At 40.3% G+C, this 25,425-nt stretch overlaps 1 protein-coding gene across 1 annotated transcript in view; it reads right to left on the bottom strand.

The window, feature by feature from the left end:
* Positions 1-25,425, bottom strand: part of Grm3 (glutamate metabotropic receptor 3) — a 213,018-nt gene that overhangs the window by 95,347 nt on the left and 92,246 nt on the right. The window lies entirely within an intron of this gene.

Below are 25,425 nucleotides of genomic sequence, written 5' to 3' on the forward strand. Positions count from 1 at the left end.
TCTCTGCCATCTCACCCTTCTAATGATAGCAGCAGTGCCCTTTAAAGATCACCTTCCTGGTACTTTCACCATGTGGGCAAAGGATGGATTGTTTTCTTGAGACAAGCAATTAGCTGAGTTTTGTTATGTCCTTTTGTTTTGGTGTGAGTCTCTGTGATGATGGCATTAGCCACTGGATTGCTCATGATAGTCTAGAGTCCCTCTGGGCCATCTGCCACAGGGTACCAGAGGTTCTTAAACCAATAGTTTATTTTAACAGTTGATACCAGAGAGCCCCCCTCCCTTTAAATTGTGGTTATATATCAATTTCAGGTTCCTTTGATCTTGTGTACAATTCTCTTTGAAGTTTCAGTGCCATCACTAGAAGGCAAAAGACACTGATTATTCTCACTAATAATGAAGGTGCAGGAATTGCTCTATAAAATCACAGTTTTATTTGCCTAATCAGAGAGAATAATAAATTCAAATAAAAAATTCAAGGAAATGTAGCATGCATCTTTAAAACTACTGGCATTTTTTGAATGTGACAGTGACTCCTCAAAGAAGAAAGATGACCTTACAGTCTGCAGGAAGCTCAATAATTGCTTGTTGAGACAGCACCCTGAGAAAAAGAGCACCTCAGGGAAATCATCCCGTCACTCTAACCTGTGATGACATATGCAGGCATGGCTGCTTGAATAGGGTGTGTGTGTGTGTGTGTGTGTGTGTGTGTGTGTGTGTGTGTGTGTGTGTGTGTGTGTGATTTTTGTGTATCCAGGACTTAATACGATGCCTACACTCCAGAAGATACATTCCCCAACAATTGTATTTACAAATCAACTATACTTAACTCACACCATGGTAAATAAAGCTGAAAACAGGAAATGCATGATTTTAATCTTACTAGCCCTCTATTTACCCAGGTGCTCTGCCCCCTCTGCCCTCCTGCCCCCTTTGCACACTTCAGTGGTAATACTACATCTAACATGTTTAAAAAATAGGAAATGTATAGGTTGAGGATCTTTAGTTTGAAAATATGAAGTGCTACAAAATCTGTAAGTTGAGGAATGACATAGAACAAATGAAAAGTGTACTCGTAAGTACATGTAATGGGCTACAGCCCCGACACAGGAATATTAATTAAAGCATTGCCTCAAGGAATAAGCATAATGTATATATGAAGCACAAATGAGCTTCGTGTTTGAATTTGGGTTACATCATTAAGATATTTCATTATGAATCAGTAAATGTTCTAAAATTTCTACAAGAATCTGAAAACAATCTAAAACAATTCTGGCCCCAAGAACTTTGGATATGACATATCAAGCACATAACAGCAAGCGAAGATGCTTTCTTTGGATTTGCAAGTTGCAACTGAGTTGGGTTCCTATGAAACCATCAAATGGATCTACAGGTACCTCTAGGTTTTCATATCAGGGGAATATTAAGTAGAAAACACATATCTCATTCTATTTTAAAGCTTCAGAGATTCACTGACTTGAGTCAAATACTTATTGAATTCTTCCTGCATATATTCTAGGTCATGAGTTAGACACCTAGAACTTTGACTTAATTGTAAACTAAATAATATTATCTTGGCTATCAAATAACGTTCTTGATGCCTAGATATATATTTACATGTGTTAAAAGTAACAGAAAAGTATTTCTGTTTTGGCCAAGTATCCCCATCATTTGAAAAAAATTGTGGAAGTAGACATGCTATGAGTTTCTTTAGAAGGGGCATTATTATTAAGTACTTGACAAAAAAGGACAACCCGTTTATGCTATATACAATACATAAATTGAAAATTTGGATATTCAGAGTATCATCACAATCTTACTAATAATTTCATGCAAAGTATTTTTATTTAGGCCTTATGACATTGGCATCTTCAAGTAATATTGTATGTAGTTTAACACAATTACAAGTTAACAATCAATTAAAGGAATGCTTAAATATACTGTCTTAATATTTTCTTATTTACCTTCTCATTAAAGTAGAATTTATAATAATTAATTCTGTAGAGCTATGCATAATAATTTAGAAACACATAGCATTACTTAAAATGAAGCCCTAAAAATAGAAAGATAGATGAAGTTTAAAAATTAACATTGAAAAAATAGATGAACATGCTTAATTCAACGCAAATGTTTGTCTCTGTGTGACAGCTTATCGGCTTGTGGGAAAGGCAGCAACACTTCTCAGGGTCTATTCATTATAAATTAGAAAACATCTCAGTCTCTAGGCAAACAGGCTCCCTGCTCAGTTGTATTCATATGCAGCTGGAGGATTGCAGCTCTACTAAATTTCTCCATTCATGGATGATGAGTGACGTGTCAACTATAAACAAGCATGTGTAGCCTCTCTGTAGGCAACCTGCTCAGTAATGTTCTATTAATCACTGCATTAACGGAATCTCAGAGGTTTGCTATGAATATAACCCCTGGAATACGTGGGCGGAAAAATATTTCTGAACTCGTGCATGGTAATATGTATTTTCCTTTCTCCCCTGACTTTGCCTGAGGAGTTGGGGTGGGAATTGAGACCCACCTTGACTCAAGGAGTAAGTAGTTTATCTGGAGGAAGAAGAGGGTTTATCTGGGAGGAGCAATGCTTGAAACTGTGGTCACTTTTCTCCAGAAATAAACTAATTTACTCATGGATCTCACAGATTCCTCAAATTCTGCCTTCCCACCAAGCTGATTAAAAAGTTAATGTTAACTTGGCATACTCAATTTGATTGTTGTTATAATTTTCGGACTCTAGATTTATAGGTAACAAAACCCAGGGTTTTTGTTCTTTGATTTCCATTTTTAAAAGTAGATTAAATAGATGCTACAACTATACTGGCACTTAAGCAGCAGAGTAATAATAATAACATGACTGAAATTCCTCAGCCTCTCTGAGGTAAGGAAAAGGACCAAGAGTGTAATGTCCCAAAGGTCTCTGAGAAGCTTTTATGCTTTGCATATGAACTGTCCCCCATAGACTCATTATAAGGGTCTTGGCTGTCAGAGGATAGGTATATGGGCTGTTGGGAAGTGGTCAGATCTGAGAAGTTCTAACCTAATCAATAAATAAACATGTTGATGAATTCATAATACGATGACATAATTGGAAGAGGCGAAAGCAGAAGGTGGGATCTGATGGCCGGAGTTGATCGCTAGGGTATATTTTTGAAGGGTGTCTTGTCCTTCTTTTCTGCTCCTCTCTTAGTATAGTGTTTGCCTTTATGTAATCCACTAAGCCATTAGGTAAGCATTCTATCACATGCTGTCCATGAGGATGCTGGCTTGCCCAGTATACATCGGTCCAGTGGCACCAGAGACCGGTGACCCTGGAGTGAAACCTCTGAGACTCTCAACAAAAGTAAATCTTCCTCCCATAGCTGTTTTGCTTGGGAGCTTCTGTCACAGCATCTAAGAATGAACACAGAAGCTATTACAAATGTCTGACCATTTAAAACCTGCTTTTGAGAAAGTCCAAATTGTCCCCTTGTGTTATTCTACTCCAGTGGTAAGGATTCCCTCATTCAGTGAGTTCCCATATATTTTATTGTTTTGCTTCATTTGAACAGATTATTTATGCATATGCACCAGTGTGTATGTGTATATGTGAGGGCTTGAAGTTGATGTCCAGTGTCTTCCTCCTTGTTCTCTGCTGTACTAAGGCAGTCTCTCACTGAATCATTTATATCTAGTCTAGCTAGTGAGTGTGTCCCCAGGATCTCTGCCTTTATATGGGGACCCAGCTTTTTTTTATTACCACATTTTATTTTTTTAACACATTTTTATTGAAAAATAAAATAATTCATATTACATCTCATTTTCTATCCCATCCCATGCATCCTCCCATTCCTCCTTCCCTCCCACTTTCACCCCAATCCCCCTTCCCTATGACTGTGACTGAAGGGGACCTCTTCCCCCTGAATATGGTGCTAGTGTATCAAATCTCTTCTTGGTAGTCCGCTATCCTTCCTCCGAGTGACATTAGGCCTCCCCAACAAAGGGACATGGCCAAATATGGGGCACCAGAAATCCTGCGAAAGTCAGTCCCCAGTCTCCACTTAACTGTGGAGAATGTTCTGGGGGACCCAGCTTTTATGTGCGTTCTGGCATCATGAATTATGGTTCGCATGCTTAGATAACAAGTGTTTTATCCACTGAGCCATGCCACTAGGGATGGTCAAATTGTTTAAAGTTAAAACTTGTTCTCTTTCCCCATTAGAACAACCACCATCTACCCATCAAGGACAATCAAAGCACTGGGTATTGTTGTACATTTTATAATGTCTCAGCACACTTATTAAATATCAGTTAAGTAAATTCCAAGTAGCACCTGTGTGTGAGAGAGACAGGTCAGAGGGTTTGGACAAATCTTGGATTCCACTCAGAGGGTGAAAAAGATGAATTAAAAGCTGAGATTCAACTAGAGAAACTTGCCTCAAGTAGCTCTGATCTTACTACATTGAGTGTTAAATTGTTGTCTAATAAGTAGATGAAATATAAATCAGATCTGGAAATGTTGAGAACATTTGAAGAAACCAGAAAAGAGCCCTCATCACTCCTCTGACAGTTAGTTATTAGGAGCAATGCTCCTGACAAGCATGGAGTCTAGGCCTGTGAGCTGGGACTTGTAATAGGTGAAAAAGCTCCCCTTCCTTCAAAATTCCTGAGGTTAAGACTGTTTGAAATAATATCACAATGAATATAAAGATTTAAATAACCAAAAATTAGATTGAACAGTGTCATTAATTTAGGAGAGCTTCTCTAAGGAGCCTGATTCGTTTATTCAGAAGATGAAAGAATCTGAGACCCCCTAGGTGAGCAGATTGAAGTTAATATAGTGGAGATATTGATGATTTTAGAAGTCATTGCTTCTGTATTTAACCTTATACCGAAATGAAATTTCTTTTTAAAAAGACAGAGTTTTCTTTATCTTTTGAATTTAAATAAAATCTTATGCAGTAGCAGTGGGATATGCAATTGTGCACAATCTTTGGTATTATGGGTGATTTCTAGTAATTTACTTCCAGTCAGTAATATTACCTTAGTTGGGTCATTCATTTGAGAGTAGCTGGAAAACTTATTTGCTTTGCTTCCAAGCAAGTTTGTATTTTCCAAGCACCATAGAAACATGCCCCTCCCTCTCCCAGTGAGTGCCTGCTCGTGCATGTGTGTGTGTGTGTGTGTGTGTGTTTCTGTGTGTGTGGTTCACTTCTCACAGCAATAAATATTATTTTTCACCCAAATTAGTAAGAGTTAGTAACTGTGCAACATTTTGAATTCTGCAGAGAAAGGAGTATGTTCATTGATGTAAATTAGCACCCTCGTATCATGTTGCCCATAGTAAAAAGTCCTAAAAATTAGTTTCCTCCATTTTAGCCCTTCACTATTTAATGTAGGAACAGAGGGAAGCTTTTAGCGAGCTGTGTTCTAGGCCAGTGTTCATGTTGGCAAACTAGATTCCTTTAGCTTTGGTAGCTCTTAAGAAGACAAAAACAAAGTAGAGTACAAGGAGTCTGAGGTAACACTAACATAGAGGAGGATTTTGAATTGAGCATGCGCGCGCGCGTGCACGCACACACACACACACACACACACACACACACACACACACACTGGGGACAGAGACAGAAACAGAGAGTGGGGAGGGAGGGAGGGAGGGAGGGAGGAAGGGAGAGAGAGAGAGAGAGAGAGAGAGAGAGAGAGAGAGAGAGAGAGAGAGAGAGGGAGAGGGAGAGGGAGAGGGAGAGGGAGAGGGAGAGGGAGAGGGAGAGGGAGAGGGAGGGAGGGAGGGAGGGAGAGAGAGATTGAGATTGTAGTGGCATTTTTTAGAATTCTGAAATTTTGGTTTCTTTAAAAAACACAAATATTGGAGATCCAAGATGGCAGTGCCAATCATACACTGCCTGTCAGGCCTGAGCTGAGGGACCAGGATGGGAGTTACAGAGCACTAGAGCTAGAATGCCCTAAGTGAGAGGAGTCCACATTGTGTGAAGAACAGGGGGGTCTGTTCCCCATCCAGCTGGCCCATGGAGGAGTACCTCTGTCCTTGTGGGCAGGTGCTCAGTCCCCAGAGTCTGGATGCATACCCACCTGTGAGCTGCATCTGGGCTCTACCTCTCGGACTCTGCGGGCTGCAGAACAACAACATCTGGGTCTACTAGGCCAGGGGAGACTCCAGGGTGCGGCGCACAGGTGAATCTGACCTCAAGTAACCAAGCGTTCACAGGTCCTAGCAGGAATGGACTCGGGAGCGGTCCCCAAACTTTAGCCACAGGCTGGCAAGTGTACAACACCCTCGCTCTCTAACCGACCAAGCTGTGAGCTGCACGCCGCCAGTGTCCAAGTCTTCTAGCTGAGAGGAGACAAGCTCACAGGGCGGAACACAGATGCATTTAACCTCAGGTCACCCAGCCAATCCACGGAGAATTCTTGGCTCCCAGCAGGGGCAGGTACAGGTGCAGGTGCAGGTGCAGGTGCAGGTGCAGATGCAGTCTCCATATCCTAGCTAGCCACATGCTTGCCAGCAAGCAGTACACGTGCTCTGTGTTTCAGATGGAACTGTGGGCTGCAAGGTGCCAGTGTCTGGGTCTTTTAGCCTAGGGCAGACCCCATGGTGTAGAGCACAAGTGCTTCTGACCCCAGGACACACAGCCAATCCACGGAAAGCTCTGGGGTCTGAACCCAGGTCACCCACCTAATCTACAGAAGGATTCGCTTATCCAGGCAGGTGAGGGGTCTCAACGTAAAGAAGAAAACACTATCTTTGAAGAGTGGGAATAGTGCTACCTCAAGACCAAGCCATACCACTCCATACCACTCTATGCATATACCAAAAGATGCTCTACCATACAACAAGGTCATTTGCTAAACTATGTTCATGTGACCTTATTCAGAATAGCCAGAATCTAGAAACAACCAAAGAATGGATAAAGAAACTGTGGTACACTTACACAATGGAATACTATTCAGCTATTATAACAATAAAATATTGAAATTTGCAGGCAAATGGATAGAACTGGAAATTCACGTCCTGAGTGAGATAACTCAGACCCAGAAAGACATGCATGGTATATACTCACTTATAAATGGATATTAGCTCAACATAGATGTCCTCTGAGGAACTCCATCCAGCAGGGATCCTGGACAGATGCTGGGACTCACTGTTGGACTCTGAGTGGAGCGCTGAGAGTGGTATGGAAGAATAGGGTGATGGAAGGACCCAGAGCTTTCAGGAGCCCCACAAGAAGATGGTCAAAGCTGGTGGATCTGGACCCAGGGGGCCTGCACAAGCTGCAGTACCAACCAAGGACTATTCATGCAGTAAACCTAGACCCCTTGTTCAGATCTAGCCAATGAGTAACTCATTCTCCATGCTTGTGTGGAGAGCAGGGACTGCCTCTGACATAAAATCTGGTGCCCCTGATTGAAACACAGCCCCTTGGGTGGGGAGGCCCAGTGGCACACAGAAGAAGGGGAAGCAGGCTATCCGGATGAGACCTGATAGGCTATGGTCATATAGTGGGGAAGGAGGTCCCCTTCTGTCAGAGGTCTAGGGGAGAAGAAGAGGGCTGAAGAGGATGGGAGGTTGGGAATGGGGAGATACACACGAGGGGATAAAAATAGGGATTTAATCTGAATAAATTATAATAAAAAATTTAAAAACCCACAAATGTTATACAAATGTGCATTTGTTTCAATCCCAGGTGTGTGAATATGGGGCTGCTTCAGACTCTTGCAGCAGCTGATCTTGATTTTCCTCCTGCTCTAGTAGGCACATGATTTTGTAAGCTGCAGATAATTTCTGCTATTATGTGACATTTGGAGTTCTAGGAACTTTTCAGAAGGTCCATAAATGTGAGCCCCCAAGAGTCAGCATTGGTCATTTTTGTTTAAGGGATTTGGTTGTGTTTTGTTAGTAACCATGGCCAAAGAAAAAACAATAGGAATGAAATTAGATTCAGGATTTTCCCCTTAATTCCTCTCTCCCTTCTATTCTTTTTTCTCTCCTATCTAGTTTTAGGGGGTAAGGCAAGAAGGTGTGCATAAAGAGTGGGAAAAAGAAGAACCCCAAAATAGAAAAATCCAGCTACAAGAGACCATATATGCACCCACAAAAACCACTATGTTCTCTAAAATATTCCTTAGTGCATAAATCTTAAAATGTTTGAAAAAAATATCTCATTTCTTTCCCATGAAAAATATTGACAGAATATGTGCATCTGACTTGTTTGTGACCATGCCACAGTGACTAATATTGGGCTTGTCTTCTTGCTGAAGATAACTATACAATTAAAAGCTGAATTAAGTAAAGTATGATCTTTAAGACCAAGAACTACAATAGAAAACCCCCACAATCACTCTCTGGACTGTGCACAGGACACTCACTCTCCTGCCATGCAGCAGTGGCAATTTTACTGAAATGAAACGACAGAGACTGGAATTCTGCGATGTTGATGTGGTTGCACTTTGCAGGGACTGGAGCTGCACGGAGACACAACTTGCCTGGTGAGGGAGAGTAGACTCATCAGACTTGATAGGTACAGCCTCAGAGGTCGTGTATAGTCATTCCTCTGTATTGTTAAGTGTTTGGACCCAGGATTCGCTTCAGATAGCCAAGACATCAGATGCTTAACTGCCTTGAATAAAATGACACAGTACTCACATACACTGCATCTTCCACTTACTTTACACAATCTCTCCATTATTCATAATCCTAAACCATTGTAAAAAAAACAAAACAAAACAAAAAACAGTTGCTGTAAGTGGGGTGTTCCGGCAATAGAGACAAGGAAAAAATAATCTGTATATGTTTGGTACAGATGCAATGGTCACAACAGAAATGTGAAGTAATGTTCAAATGACTTCTGCAGAGAAATGGGGAAAGAAGAAGGAGAAGGAGAAAGAGATATAGGAGGAGGAGGAAAGATATAAATAACAACAGCAGCAACAATGACAATACAAAAGAGGAGAATGAGTCCAAAGTAGAGTGAAAAAGCGTCATTAGAGACAAGTCCTGGAATGACCCATAAGTTGGAATTCACAGACAAGTACTTTAAATTCACACTCACAGACGTGATGAGAGACTTAAATAAATAAGTGAGTAGATATCAAATCTCAGCAGAAAATTGACACTAAAAATAAATACTATCTGAAAGTACTAGAACTCAGAACTACGATATCTAAATAAAGATTTCATGAGGAGGGGGAGTGACAGATTAGAAATGGCAAAATAGTTAAGTTGAAGATGATGAAAATATTCAGTCTACAGAGAAGAGAGGATTGAAAATAAATTGAATACAGTCTTACTTTTAATCGGAAAATACGAAATGGCCTGCTGAAATACAAAGTTTTAAAAAAAGATGGGAAATTTAAGAAATAATGGCTGACAATTTTCCAGATTTAGAAGCAAACATAAGGTTACAACGCCAAGAAGCTCAGTAAGTGCAAATAAGGATAATTATGAACAAAACTATATGTTATAAGCAAAGTTGTACTTCCACTAATAAAACCTGAGATAAGGGGAGAATTGGGGAAACTGAGAAATACTATGCGTGTGTGCAGGCTGACAATGTGACTGATGTTTGACTCACTGAGAACAGCGGCCACAACACCAAGATTTTTAAGCCTTTTGACAATCACTCTTAAATTTACTTGTTGATTAAGATGTTAGAGGCATTGAGGAAGTTTTAATTTTTATGTTTTAAAATATGTTTTTAGTTATTTAAGTGGCAGGTTATTGTAACATAAGAGCCCTATTAGCTGAAATAATGAAAGGCTTCTCCTTTCTAGTCTGACAAACTAGTATTCCTTTCCTATTTTTTTCTGAAAACTACATCATACTTTTCTGAGAGGTCAGCACATATGTTATCAAGAAGAGATAAGTCCATTCTTGATTTTCCAGATAGCCTGTGACCAGCGTCAAGTGTCTTGACTGAAAGAAGCCCAAGGGAAAATTGTTGCCAGCTAGGCTAGTTCACCAAAACCAAAGAACCATAGGAAAAAAGCCTGTCTTTCTATCAGAGTGCCTAAGCAGGACAGTGACAAGCCAGGGCAGCTGGGAGCCATTTTTTCTACCATGGTACATGAGCCTATCTGAGAATAAATCCAGAGCAATGCAGAGCCAAGGTATAGGAAAATTATAAAATGGATACCATGATATATCATGTCAATTTAACTAGGATTTCTAAGTTATCCAAAATGACTTAAAAAAAAAACTTTTCAGCTTGACATAATTCATACCACTTCACATTAGACGATTTCTTTTCTTTTTAAAATTTAATTAATTTATTCAGATTACAACTCAATTGTTATCCCACCAGTTGTATCCTCCCATTCCTCCCACCCTCCCGCTTTCACCCTATTCCCTCCCCTAGGTCTAAGACCGAGGGGAACCTCTTCCCCCACTATATGGTCATAGGCTATCAAGTCCCATCTTGGCAGTCCACTTATTCTTTCTTTGAGTGCCACCAGGCCTCCCCTACCAAGGGGAGGTGGTCAAATCTGGGCACCAGAGTTCATGTCAGAGTCAGTCCCCGCTCTCCACATAGCATCTGTAGTTGGAATCAGAATGACCCCCATCAGCTCACACGTTTGAATGCTTGATTTCCTTATTAGTGGGACAAAAGGTGTGGCTTTGTTGAAGTAGGTGTGCCCCTGGTGGTGATATTTGAGGCTTCAAAAGCCCAGGCCAGGCCCAGTCCCACCCCACCTGCTACTCACCATTGGGCCTGCTGCTTATTGATCCGGATCCAGCTCTCAGGTATTTCCCCAGGATCAGCCTTGCCTGCCTGCCTGCCTGATGCCCTTCTCTCTGCCATGATGAAAATGGGCTAACCCTCTGAAAGTGTAAGTAAGCCCTAATTAAATGTTTTTTTTTTTTGTTGTTGTTGTTGTTTGTTTGTTTTTGTTATATAGGTTGTCTTGGTCACGAAGCTGTTTCATAGAGATAAAACAATAACTAAAATGACGTATCTCTGAGTTCTATTTCCACTGATGACGGAAAGACTGGTGCAATGCAGTTATCAGTAGGACACACCTACAGCCCCATTATTTGAGTGATTAGGCAAGAGCATCCCAAGCTTGAGGCTAGCCTGGGCTACATGGAAGGATTTTTTTTTTTGGTTAGTTTTTTTGCCAACTAGACATTTTGGAAGAGGGAACCTAAATGGAAGAAATGCCCCCCTCCCCCAGATTGGCCTATAGGCAAGTCTGTAGTACTTTTTTTTTTTTTTTTTAAATCAATGATTGATGTGAATGGGCCCAGCCCAAAGGGGTGGTGCCACCCCCGGTCAGGTGATCCTCAGTTGTGTAAGGAGGTAGACTGAGCAGGTCACGTAGAGCAGCATTCCTTCCTGCTGCCCCAGCTTCAGTTGCTTCTCAATTCCCTCCTTGAGTTTCTGCCCTGACTTCCCTCACTGATGGGGTATGACTTGAGAGTTGTAAGATGAAATAAACTCTTATGCTGCTTTTGGTAATAGCATCTTGTCACAGCAGGAGAAGCCCTACAGGAGATAGTTATAGAAGGTCAGAGTGCTCGGTGGGCACTGGTTCTCCTCTAGTTCTGCACAAATACCATTTGCATGCAGGTCCAGCTTCTTTTCTGCCTTCTTGCCCACTTCTTGACCGCCTTTTAGAGAGAAATGGCTCCTTCTGTACCACCACGCATATAAGTACAGGGAACTCCTAAATTTTTCTTTTGCTTTCTAACCGAGCATGCTTTTAGTTTTCAATTCTGGGTATGTTAATTCAGTTGGCTAGAACTGCAGCTTGGAGAACTAGTAAGACCTACATCATTTGATTTGTCCAAGTTGTATGATTTTAGAGACAAGTTATGTTAAATGTTTGGTTACAGTCTTTAACACAAAAACATGTTTCTGGTTTTAAAGTCAACTGTGGTTTAAGATACCTGGCAACTATTTCTCAAACAAGTCATTAGAGCTGACTGCATGAGCTCCAGCAAATGTATGCAGGTTAATACCTTTCCTTGCAATAGAGAATACATTATCATGCATGCAACAGGTATGTAATAAATGCTTTTGTTGAAATACATAAATATTACAACTTCTTGTTTTCTCATTTACAATAAATGTCAGCTTTGTTGGCATAATGCCCTTGTAGACTGTGTACAGTTTATCCTTGTTAATTCAAGTGCTGATTTATCTACCCCACTCCCTGTTCTCAATCCAGCCATTGCATTGTGATGTTTATTCTAATTATCTCCTGTCTCACGTTTGTGTAAACATATCACCATTTGTTGTCTCTATTTCCAATAAGAACCAACTAGCCAATGCTGAGTGATAACAGAGAATAGATCGTGACATCCTGGTCCAGTGAGGGAAGGAGAAAGAACAGGAAGGGATGCAGAGCCATGAGAAGAAGACTGGAATACATCAGGAGGAATGAGCTGGACCTAGGAGATGAATAAAAAGCATGTATAATGTGAGAGCTTTGAATGGGAGGAAAGTATACTAACGTGGAGGTTTAGGATGGAGTAATTGTTCAGTATTGTGCTCTAGGCTAATTAAATATATCCTAGTCTCTCTGTGTGGTTATTTGAGAATAAATAAACATTAAATATTAATTGTCATTCAACACAGCTTTCTTATCTTCATTCTTGAATGGGACATGTTACATCCATCTTTTTGAACTCACAGGAAGTAATTTTACGTTTCTTGCTGATTCCTTTCAAGTTTCCGGTTGTAAATAGGGTAAATGCACTACTTATGGGCACATACGCACCACTTCATCAATGAGCCCAGTGACTGAGTGATGGAATTGGTCTGTTTGACCCCCAGTTCTTTGACTTTGATTTTAAAGCTTGGTCCTGTGAGAATGGGGTCATCACACACCGCGAAACTCCAAAAGGCACATAAAAAGATACCTCGTGCTGGGAGTCTTCAGTGGCTTGTGTCTCTCCATCCCTTCTCCATGTTCAGATGTATTTATATTGACTTCACTCACATTACTTACTCCCAGTGTTACATTCTGAAGTATACATACACTAAAGCTTAGATTCAGAAGAATTCTTCTAGGCTATAACACCTGAGCACGGTCCTGATTAGGAAAGGGACCTCTGACCATGAGTCTGCTGCTACATCTGGCATCCATTAGCCTTCTCATCAAGTCCACTTTTAGATCCAATCTCATCAGCTTGTCCAGATGTTTTCTTAACTTGTGCTTAGCATAAGACATTTACATCTACTGTTTAACATACAGATAGGGTAATAACCTTGAGGAGTTTTGAAAGCCATGGCCTGCAATTCTTGTAAAATTGTAGGCAAAACTTTTTCAGTGGCAAGCATGCTGGTAACTATCTACCTCCATCGTCACTAAGGGACTCATCCTACAGTGGGAGGGCTCTAGTTTCATAGGAACTATGATAGGGCACACAATCTGTCACCCAAATAATGGTATTTAATATGTTACTCACAGAAAAATGGAATATGAAGTAAAAAAAAAAGACATTATATTAAAAAATTTCTGTTTTTCCTTTTTTTAAAAAATTTTATTAATTTATTCAGAAAACAGAAAACATTTATTATGTACAAAAATATGACATTAATAATTTTAAAATGAACCTCTTTTTCAAATGGGAAATGTCAGTTTTTATTTTGTTTTCTTTTCTTTCTTTCTTTCTTTCTTTCTTTCTTTCTTTCTTTCTTTCTTTCTTTCTTTCTTTCTTTCTTTCTTCAAGACAGGCTTTCTCTGTGTAACAACCCTGGCTGTCCTAGACTGCCTTTGTAGACCAGGTTGACCTTGAAGTCACAGAGACCCACCTGCCTCTGCCTCCTGAGCTCTGGGATTAAAGGTGTGTGTCACCTCAGCCAGCTATTTTGTTTTCAAATATGCAAAGATAGCACAAGAAGTCTTTTTTTTTTTTTTTCTTTTCTAGAATATTATGGATGCTGGTTGGAGTTTGGATAAAATCCCATGCCAGTGTCCTTGTGCTCTTTCTAAACAGATTCTTAAATGTTTAAGCAGCGACCTCTCTGCAACATGTTATTATTCCTTATGTGGACTTGACAGAACAATGATGCTGTCTTCAGAAACAGGCGAGCTGATGGAGATGTGGTACCCCTGGCAGTCTTGGTATTCACTCTGTGGACGAGGCTGCCTCCCTAGTGCTGGGATTAAATGCATGCCCCACCACCACAAAGATGCTGTGTACCTCAGGGAGTTTTTAGTTGATTTTATGCTAAACGGTGAGCAGTTCTCCAGGATAGATCACAATGCCCTGATTCTTCAAGCAGCTGTTCTTCCATTCCGTGCCCCCCCCCCAGGCCTCTACTCCTGCCCTCTTCCAGACAGGGTTTCTCTTTGTAGCCTTGGTGGTCCTGGAATCCCTTTGTAGACAAACTGGTGTAGAATTTGTAGAGATCCACCTGCCTCTGACTCCCAGAGTGCTCAGATTACAGGCATATTCCACCGCATCTGGCTTGCTCTTCCTTTTACTACCACTACTAAACTTGTGCTTTTCTTTTTGAAGTCTGTGTACTTTTAGGTTATACAGAGCTTTGGTCCCAGGCCTCAGACATTACACGGTCTGACCTTTGGTCCATTGGATTTTCATATAAAGAATCTAAGTCCGCTGGGAAGAGAATTATTCAAAATTCCTATTTTAGGGTCTTGTTTTCAACTTATTTATGGTCCCTTGGCATGGATGAAAATTCAGTCTGCACGTGGTACAGATTTGGGAACATGTGTGATTGTAACACACTGTGTTCTGCTCTTCTCAGCCAGGGACCAGTTACTTTCCTCCAAATGCCTTGGAACCCCTGCTCACATTTTCCTTCCATTAGACAGAATTATCCCTTCCTGAGGGCATAGTTACTTAAAAACAGAGTCAGGGGCACCGGTGGGGATACGCTGAGGCAGAAGGGAAGCATTCTATTGTTTAATCACAGGGACTGAGGCTGCCAGCTGCAGAACACATAAAGCTTGTATTGGCCACATGCTATGTTTGGGAGAACAATGGCCAAGGAAAAAGGAGAAGGTTGAGACAAAAGAAAGAAGCAAATAATAGGTAGATCAACAGGCTGTCTCCTGCCAGGTGAGGGACAAAAAAAGAATGCTTCCTTGTGGAAGTCACCTACTTCAATCTAGGGAGCTTTTGAGAAAGAAGAAGTTAACCACAGAGAGCTGGAAAACAGCACTAGAGAGGAGCGCTCCAGAACACTAACTGCTCCCTGCAGGAACATTAGCTCCAGGCTGTGCTGTTTAGTGGGGTGTAAAATCACAATTAACAGAGCAAGGGTTTTGTAAGTGAGCTGATGCTGCTTCAAATTACATCCTGCTATTAGCTGCTTTTAGAACAACAGCACAGAACAGCTCTGTGTTTACTGGACTGTGCTATGTTCATGGAGAAATCATTAATAAAAACACTTGACTATAGTTACACTTGCTGTGTTGGTATTTCAAATCTTAACCATTTCTGCTGCCTAACAGTGTGAGAGGGAGTAGCAAGTGCATTAAGCAAAAATGGCAACTACAACTGAGGGTAGTGAAATATTCCTGGAAAGTCTTTCTGGGGCATGTATAGGATTTACATTATGTATATAAATAAATACATATGCATATATGTGTGATTATGCTAAAGTGTATAGTTGATTTCTTGAATGTAGTTTATGTTAAAACTCTTTAATGCTCTTGATGCATTCTCACCCAAAGAATATTCTCAGTCTACAAGGAAAGCAGGCATTAGTTTATATGGAGTGTTAAAGACATTAAAAATTGCAAGTTTATGTATGTAATGAAGTGAATGCATTGAAAAATAGCACTTAAAATGTAAATAAGTGCCCTGTCAAATTTCTATTAAAATAATATCCTTAAAGTTCTTAAAAATAAACAAAACAACTGAGGTACTAGAGAATCTACTATTCTTTTTGTATTGATGAATGTTAGTAAGGGTTTAGGAGCTGCAAGGGAAAGCCTATTTTGTAACAAAACATTCTTTTGTTGAGTCTACTGAGAGACATAGTCATGATGTGACTGGAAGCTAACTTTTCACCCTACAAGTCAGAGTAATTCTACTGACATTTTTCTCAGGCTCACTGGGTGTGTGGACACTTACCTGTGGAAGAGAACTTATAAAACATATTTTCCATCTTCTTTGAGGGCCTGGAAGTGTAGATGGTCTTGATTATATTGCTGTCATTTTCATGTCACAGCTAGGTCTGTAGCCGTGTTTATGACTCCAAAATCCACCTAATCCTCTTTGATTCTCTCCCTCCATCATGTAGGTCCAAGGGATCGAACTCAGCTTGTCAGGTTGGTAGCGAGTGCCTTTACCTACTGAGCCATGTCAATCCTTAAGCCTCTCTGAGCATGCTGTTTGTATTAAAAGGTGTCAATAGTCTCTGCTATAGATAACTTTAAAAACCAGTGCACAGTGGCTGTGAGAATCTGAAGTATTAGGGGCACGGATCCTTCCACTTTGTGCCAAGCAAGAGTTGTGTAATGTTTGCCAAATACATTATACAAAGAAGCCTTTTCCAAATGATCTGCTTTACTTAAGAATTGCTAAAAATACCACTGGATCCCTGTCAAAATGCTCCTTCTGCATAAAGTGTTGTACGTCTTTGAAGTCAGCTCTCCTAAATCTTAGCACTAACAAATGCATCAAGCCAGGAATTCGTCCTGGCTTAGCAGGTGGGACAAAGGGCTTGCGAACTGTGTCTGGACTCTGATGACTCTTGTGGAGCATCTCCAAGTTTAATTTTTCAATTTGTAGAATAAATGTGTTGAGCTGAATGGTGCCTAAGGTAGTCTCCAGCTTGAACATACATATTTCATTATTGACAGATATTTTTAGGGTCCTAGCAGTGCCTGGGCTTAATTCTTTCTCTTCTCAAATGTAATCTGATTTCTATTGAAGTAATTTTTAATACTGTCAATATATTTGGTTTTGTTTCCCATTGGTGTGTATATATATATATGTTTGATTCTATCTCTTCTTCATTGCACAATACCTTTCTACTTGGATAGAACACAAATTAAATAGTCACAAAATAAGGACGAGAAAGCCAGTTTAAAAAAGTTAGAAAATATGTTGAAGAATGCAATACTGTTCTTTTGTATAGTGTGTGGTGTGTGTGTGTGTGTGTGTGTGTGTGTGTGTGTGTGCGCACATGTGTGGTGAATACATGTATGTGAGGGTGCATACATCATTGTGTATGGATGTGTTGAAGCCAAAGATTAACATCCTGTGTCTTCCTGTACTACAACCTCACTTATTCTTTGAGAAAGGGTCTCTCCTTGAAACCAGATCATACCAACTTAGAAAGACTAGCTTAGATTCCAAGATGGTGGCACTGACCACACATCGTATCTGATTGGCAGGACTGCCTAGGGACCCGGCTGGGAGCTACAGACCACAAGACCTGGAAAGCCCTCTGTGAGAGTGGTCCACACTGTGTAGAGCACAGGTGGGTCTGGCCTCGGACTATCCAACTGGTCCATGGAGGACGGGTGCCCAGTCCCCAGAGTCTGGATCCATACCAGCATGTGAACTGCATCTTCACTCTATATCTTGGAATCTGTACCTGGGACTGAACAGTGGATGGTAAAGCACCAGCATCTGGATCTGCTGGCCCAGAGGAAAACCCAGAAGAATAGGTAGATATGACCTCTGACCACCCCACCAGTCCACAGAAAGCCCCAGGGCCTGAATGGAGTACAGGCAAGCTCACCAAAGCTCGGTCAAATGCAGGCTAGTGGGCTGTACCAGCATTCTTTCTGACTGAACTGTGGTCTACCAGAGCACCAGCATCAGTGTCTGCTGGCCCAGGGTGGTGGGTGCCCAGAGTGTGGAGCTGAGGTAAATCTGACCTCAGATCACCCTGCTGGTCCTCAGAGGAACCCAGGGTCCAGGCAGGTGTGTACACGTTCTCCAAAGCCCAGCCAAATGCCACAGGCTAGCATGCTCTACCTATACTCTCTGGAAGACTGAACCAAGGCCTTAGGGCCCCAGTGGCCATGGGCAGGGTCTCCAAAGTTCAGCCAAATGCAGGCTAGTGGGCTATACCTGCAATTTCTCTTAGACTGAACCTTAGGCTGCAGAACACTGGCACCAGCCTCTGCTGGCCAATTGGGCAGCCCAGAGTGTGGAGCAAAGTCCCCTGGAGATGAACCCAAGTCACCTGCCTGATTCAGGGAAGGGTTTCCTTATCCCTACAGGTGAGGGGTCTTGTCCTATAGCCACTCACCTACAAACTGCTCTCAAGGACACCAAAAACTACCATCCAACATCAGAAACAGCCAGATGACTAAAGACCAGTGTAAAAACACAAACAACAAAGGCCAAAATAATATGGCATCTCCAGATCCCAGTTATCCCAAAGCAATCAGCCCTGGATACTCAAACACAACTGGAGCACAAGAAAATGACCATGTATCCTTCATAATAAAGATGATAATGGAGGAAATGAATAAAATTCTACAATACAGGAAGATGCAAGCAAACAGATTGAGGCCCTTGGAGAGGCTATGACATAAGTCTATAGCAACAATGAAGAAATCACAGGACAACAAAATTCAGGAAAATGCAAACAATCCGGTGGAAGGAAATCTATAAAACGGTTTGAGACCTGAAGGAGAAAATGGGAACAATGATAAGAACACAAATAAAGTGAAACCCGGAAATAATTAGAGAAGAAGACAGGGACTATAGAGGTAAGCATCAGTGACAGAATACAAGAGATGGAGGGAAGAATCTCAGGTGTAGAAGATTCAATAGAAGAATTTGATGCAACCATCAAAGAAAAGGTTAAATCTGAAAAATTCCTGCCACAAAACATCCAAAACACCAAGGACACCATGAAAAGGAAATAATAGGAATTGAGGAAAGAGAAGATGCCTGGCTCCAGGGCCCAGAAAATATTTTCAACAAATTCATAGAAGAAAATGTCCCCAATTTAAATAAAGAGATGAGTATAAACATACAAGAGGCCTACAGAACACCAAATAGAATAGACTGGAAAAGACAATCCTCCACTCACACAATAATCAAAATACAAAATGTATAGAACAAAGAAAATGATATTAAAAGCAGCAAGTAACATATAATGGCAAACCTATCAGAATCACACCCAGCTTTTCAGCAGAGACTATAAAAGCCAGCAAGGTCTAGGCAGAAGTCTTGCAAACTCTAAGAGACCACAGATACCAGGCCGGACTACTATATCCAATGAAACTTTCAATAAACATAGATGGAGAAAACAAGATATTCCATGGCAAAATCAAATTCAAACAGTATTTACCCACAAATCCAGCCATACGAAAGTTAGCAGAAGGAAAACTCCAACCCAAAATGGCTAACTACAACCAGGATAACACAGGAAATAGAAAACTTCACTTTAGCAAAACAAAAAAGCAGACAAATACACAACAGAAACACTACCACAACCAACGTCAAAATCAAGGAATGTAACAGTCACTGGTCATTAATCTCTTAACATCAATGTTCTCAAATCTCCAATAAAAGGTCAGACTAACAGAATGGATGCATAAAGGAGGCCCAACATTCTTCTGCATTCAAGTAATACATCTCAGCCACAATGATAGATATTATCTCAGGGTAAAAGACTGGAAAAAGACCTACAAGCAAACAAGCTAGAGTAGCCATTCTAATATCTAATGAAATAGACTTTCAACCAAAATTAAACAAAAGTGATGAGGAAGGATACTGCATACTCATCAAATAAAAATTCAACCAAGGTGACAACCCAATTCTGAACATCTATGCCTTACCTCCAAGGGCACCCACATTTGTAAAAGAAGCATTAATAAAGCTTAAACCACACATCAAACCCCATACATTAATAGTGGGAGACTTCAACAAGCGACTTTCACCAAAGGATAGGTAAGGTAAATGAAACAGAAGCTTAACCGAGAAATAATGACACTAACTGATATTATGAATCAAATGGATCTAACAAATACAGAACTTTTCACCCAAACACATCATATTATACCTTTTTCTCAGCTTCTTATGGAACCTTCTCCAAAATTGATCATATAATATGTCACAAAGCAAGCCTCAACAAATACAAGAAGATTGAAATTATACATTGTGTCCTATCAGACCACATGGACTAAGGCTGAATTTCAACAACAACAGAAATAACAAAAAAAATCTACACACACATGGAAACTGAACAACTCTCTACTCAATGACTACTGGGTCTTGGAAGAAACAAGAAAAAAAATAGGGACTTCCTAAAATTCAATAAAAAATGAATGTACAACATACCTAAATCTATTGAAGACAGTGAAAGCAGTGCTAAGAAGAAAGTTCTAGCACTAAGTGCCTTCATAAAGAGACTGGAAACATCTCATATAGGAAACTCAACAGCACATCTTGAAGCCCTAGGGAAAAAAGAAGCACCCAAGAGGAGTAGACTGCTGGAAATGATCAGATTTAGGGCTGAAATCAATAAATTAGAAACAAAGAGAACAATTCAAAAAATCAACAAAATCAAGAGCAGGTTCTTTGAGAAAAACCAACGAGATAGACAAACCCAAAAAATAAAAAAATAATTAAAAATAGACAAACCCTTAGCCACAATAACTAAAAGGCAGAGAGACATTATCCAAATCAACAAAGTCAGAAATGAAAAGGGAGACATGGAAACACATCCTGAAGAAATACAAAGAATCATTAGGTCCTACTTCAAAAGCCTATATGGCACAACATTTGAAAATCTAAAGAAATGGACAATTTTCTTGATAGATTTCACTTGGCAAAGTTGAATGAATATCAGATAAACAAAATTGTCCTATTTCTCCTACAGTAATAGAAGCAGTCATCAAAAGTCTCCCAATCAAAAAAAAGCCCAGGGCCAGATGGCTTCAGCACAGAATTCTACCAGACCTTCAAAGAAGAGCTAATAGCAATACTCTTCAAACTACTCCACAAAATAGAAATGGAAGCAACAGTACCAAACTCATTCTATGAAGCCACAGTCACCTTGATACCTAAACCTCACAAAGACCCAACAAAGAGAATTTCAGACAATATAATCTGAATATATTATTTAAAAAGTAAAATTAAAAAAAAAAGAAAAGACTTTGCAGCCACATGTTATAGAGATATTTTCTCAACAGAGACTCATTGCTCTCTAATGACTCTCCTTTGCACCAAGTTGCCGTAAAAGTTGTCAGCACAAGAAGTAATATTATACAGACCGAATAGTATATACATATATAGCCATCCAATAGTTTACATTTAGAAATATACCTGTATATACATATATAGCCATCCATGTGACAACACTCAATGAAAAAAGGTGTCATAAATTTGAAAAAGAGCAGGGAGGTGTATATGGAAGGGTTTGAGAGGAGATGAGATGTGTTGTAATTATATCATAATCCCCAAAGTAAATGGGAAAAAAATCAGACATGAAAAGAAGTGGTCTAGTTTGGGAAGATTAACAAAGTGGACATAAACAAGAGAAGGTAAGGGGATAAAGAATGAATAGGATTAAAATATTATGTGTATGTGTGAAAATGTTATCATGCAAGCAATTATTATATGTCTAAATTTATGCTAATAGAATAAATTGAAAAATCTTAATCAATAAAAAGGAAATGAAAAGAAAGAAACACTAGCTTAGCTTTCCAGAAAACTCCGAAGACAATCCTGTGTCCCCCTTTCCATCAGCCAGCTTTTTATGTCTGTGTTGAGGTTACAGTTCAGGGAGATTCTATCTCGAAGCATTAAGGCAAGGCAGAGAAGGAGAGTAACAGAGGAAGATACATGAAGTCTGGCTTTAGTTTCCACATGTGTGTGTACATACACCCACAATTTCAAGTCTGTAGATCACATAAACACATACACACACCCCCCAATGTGTTGAATAGTGATTAGTGTATTTAAATGCCAAATATTGAAGAAATATTGAAGACACTGAGAATGAGAATTAAGTCTTTTTCCATAGGGGGGGCGGGGTCTTATGTATGGATAGGTGCTAAATTTTCAAAGTTACACAGAATAAAAATCTCCATTAAAATTATTTTTTTTAATAAAACTGTAGAATTATTTTAGAAATTCTGCAGTGCGGGCTTTCTTTTTTTTAATTTTTTTTTTTTATTAATTTATTCTTGTTACATCTCAGTGTTTATCCCATCCCTTGTATCCTCCCATTCTTCCTTCCCTCCCATTTTCCCATTATTCCCCTCCCCTATGACTGTTCCTGAGGGGGATTACCTCCCCCTGTATATGCTCATAGGGTATCAAGTCTCTTCTTGGCAACCTGCTGTCCTTCCTTTGAGTGCTACCAGGTCTCCCCCGAAAGGAGGAAGTCAAATTATCTCTATTTGCAGATGATATGATAGTGGGCTTTCTTTTATACATGTCTTCTTGCCATGTATTTGGACATGCATTTTTCTGTTTTAATAACAGTATATATTTCATTCCATACTAAACATTCTCACTCTAAGGGTCCTATTTCCCAGTCTTCTGAGCTCTACCAGCTCTGCAGGAGACCTTTGTATTGTACTGCACCTGGACTCTCAGGAAGACCTTATCTAAGGTCATGGAACTAGATGGCAGTGGGCCCTGGTTCCAAGCTGTCTGCAAGGACCTGAAGAACATTTCCATTTATATTCATTTTATCATTCTTACTGCTTACTTAATTTCTTTTGTTGCTGTTACCCAAGTTCTCAGGTTTAAATGGAGTATGGTGCTCTAAACTAGGACTTTCCTTGACCATGTGGGCAAGGGCTAATATAAAGGAAGTTTCTCTGTATCCTTCGGTCAATGCCACATTCAACCCAGCAGCAGGCTGAGAATAATTAGATAAAGCATACCTCCGACTGCCCTCAGGGACTTTGGTTATATGTGCCAAGTCAAATAGCGTTTATCTTAGTCAAGCTTTGCCTGCCCCTCTGCTATGGCCAAATGCCCAGACATTTTGCTACTATTTAACAAAGCCAATTGGAGAAGGATTTGACCCACATGCCAGCACTGTAGGAATTATGAGATAGAAAGGAAATTTCCATAAGGTGAAATATGCAAAGGAGAAAGCCTGGCTTTTCTTTTCATTATGAATCAGCCACTTATCACATTGGACCATAAAATACCAAGATAGCCAGGATACCCAAATCTGCCTGTAGCAAAGAGAACCAGTTCAGGCAGTTGGCTGGGAACAAGGGCTTGGGCATGAGGAGTGAATCTACTCCTGCTTTACTCCTTCCAAAATGTGATTTTTCTTTGTTTGTTTTGGGTTTTTGTAAGGGGCGTAATATTCCATGTAGAACAAAGTCTGTCACAGCACATCTAGAGTTCCTGGGAATTCCTTAGCTGCTTGTTCAGTTCTTTGCACACCTGGCCCTGTGCCAGAGAGCTGCCACATTGCCTGCGTGGTAGAAAATTCTTGCCTCTGAGATGGTGCTCCTCACTTCATGGAAGACTCAACGTTACAGAGATGGGAACACGATGTTGGTAACTGCCTTGAACCTGCAGTAGAAACCCATTACACAAGCCAGTTGGGGAAACTTTGGCTGTTCCCACCTCAGAGCCTTACAATGTAGACACCATTGCCTCTTGAAGAGGTTCAGAAGTGAGAAGTTTTCTATACTTTCTATTATAGGATAAAGTCAACAATGAAACTCTTGGTAGTTTTTCTTCAAGGCCCTAGAAACTCCAGAAAAGACGCAAAACTTAGTCATCCACTGCAGCAGAGAAAAGTTCCTGACTGATTGCTACTGTGACCTTCAATGGAGGCTTAGCAGTTTGAGTGTACTGCTTACATCCACCTCAGCCACATGAATCCCTACAACAAAGGAATGAAGAGAGTGTGAGCCATGCCTAAGGTTGGCATTGCCAAGAACCAAGTGAAGGGTTACTTGCTGGACAAATAGAACAGCTAGATTGGCAATTTGTGTCTTGAACAAGTCTGGGACTCAGTTTCCTCATCTGCAAGATAAGGCTCATAATAGCTACCCAATGGTAGTATTTATCAATCTAAATTAGACGACGCCTGTGAATATGCTTTGTAAAAGATAAAAGATCTCATTAGCACCATCTGGTAAATCTCCTCCTTGAGGAATTATCAACAGCAACAGTTTAAATCAGACTTGACAGATTTGGAAGAGAAGATAGACATCCCTGTCTAGGTAGCAGAGACCCTCACCCGACCCTCTCAGTGGGCCAACAAGATTCCATTCCTTCCACCCCTGAGACCTTTATCATGACAGACTATCCAGCACAAATGTAACATCACAACTCCCTTTCTCCCCTCCGTCCATCTTTCTTCCTTCTGTCCTTCCTCCTTCTCTTCCCTCTTATGACCTTCCTCCTTTCTTTTCTCCCTCCTTCCTCTTCACCCCTCCCTCCTTTCTTCCGCTCTTCTCCATTCCTCCCTTCTTCCCTCACCCCTTCCTCATTTTTTTCTTTCTCTCTCTTTTCTATTAAGTACATTTTAGATGCCATAGTTGCCACAAAACATGGTCAATCTTCCAGTTTTTTCCCCTAGGTGCAAGAAGATGGAGGGCAGTGATTAAGGTTAAGTCAGAAAATGAAGAAACAGCAGCTTCAGGAGAGAGGAACTATGATGAAGCTTATAGTGAGTGTTCTGCTATACAAAGGGAAAAGTAAAGTCCATGACCTTTTCCATGAGTATTTTCTAGTTTTATTTTATTATGGTTTTCTTTTGCCTCCTAAGAGTAAGGTATGTGTCCTTGAATTGGATAGGTAAGTTTCTGTATGTGGCTGGGGAGAGGAAAGGACTGAACATTCCTATTTTTTCCCCAAAAGTTTCAGTCAAAATTTGAAGCACAGAATTTTATTTTAAGAACAGGAACAGGAACCTTGTCACATTTTACAACTCTGTGTTACTAGGTCACTCTCAGCTGCGGCTTTTCCTTATATCTATTAGAAAATCATAAAAGTCAGTCTGGGTTCAGGAGGAAGGAAAATATTGCCTCTTTAAAATGGCTTTTAAAAAAGTTTTAAAATTAAATTTACTTTTAAAAAATGTATTGACTTTACATCCTAATCATAACCCCTTTTCTCATCTCATCCCTCCCTCCCCTAGACCTTGGAAAGAGGGAGTCCTCCTCCCCTACCAACCGACCCCAGCCAATCAACTCCTATCAGGACTCCCTGCATTCTCTTCCTCTGTGGCCTGGCAAGGCCACCGTGCCAAGGGGAAGTGATGGAAGAGGAGGCAACCCAACCGAGAGGTACAAATGACAACTTACGATTATAGACTTTGTGCTCACTTCTTGTGAAGGTGAGGCAGTGAGGTACATTCACCTTCCTTTACTGAAATTAAAAATAGTCAGAGATGAACCTCTATGTTATTGTTTAGCAAGAAGCATGCTGTGTGGGATAGTATCCCCTCGCCCCTTTAAAGGGCTATATAACATGACATGGCCAAAAGAAGGTTCGTTTTGTAAGCACACGGATGTCTCATTCATTGTTCTGTGATTTATAAG

Source organism: Acomys russatus, chromosome 10 (genome assembly GCF_903995435.1).
Source record: "Acomys russatus chromosome 10, mAcoRus1.1, whole genome shotgun sequence".
Classification (NCBI taxonomy): domain Eukaryota; kingdom Metazoa; phylum Chordata; class Mammalia; order Rodentia; family Muridae; genus Acomys; species Acomys russatus.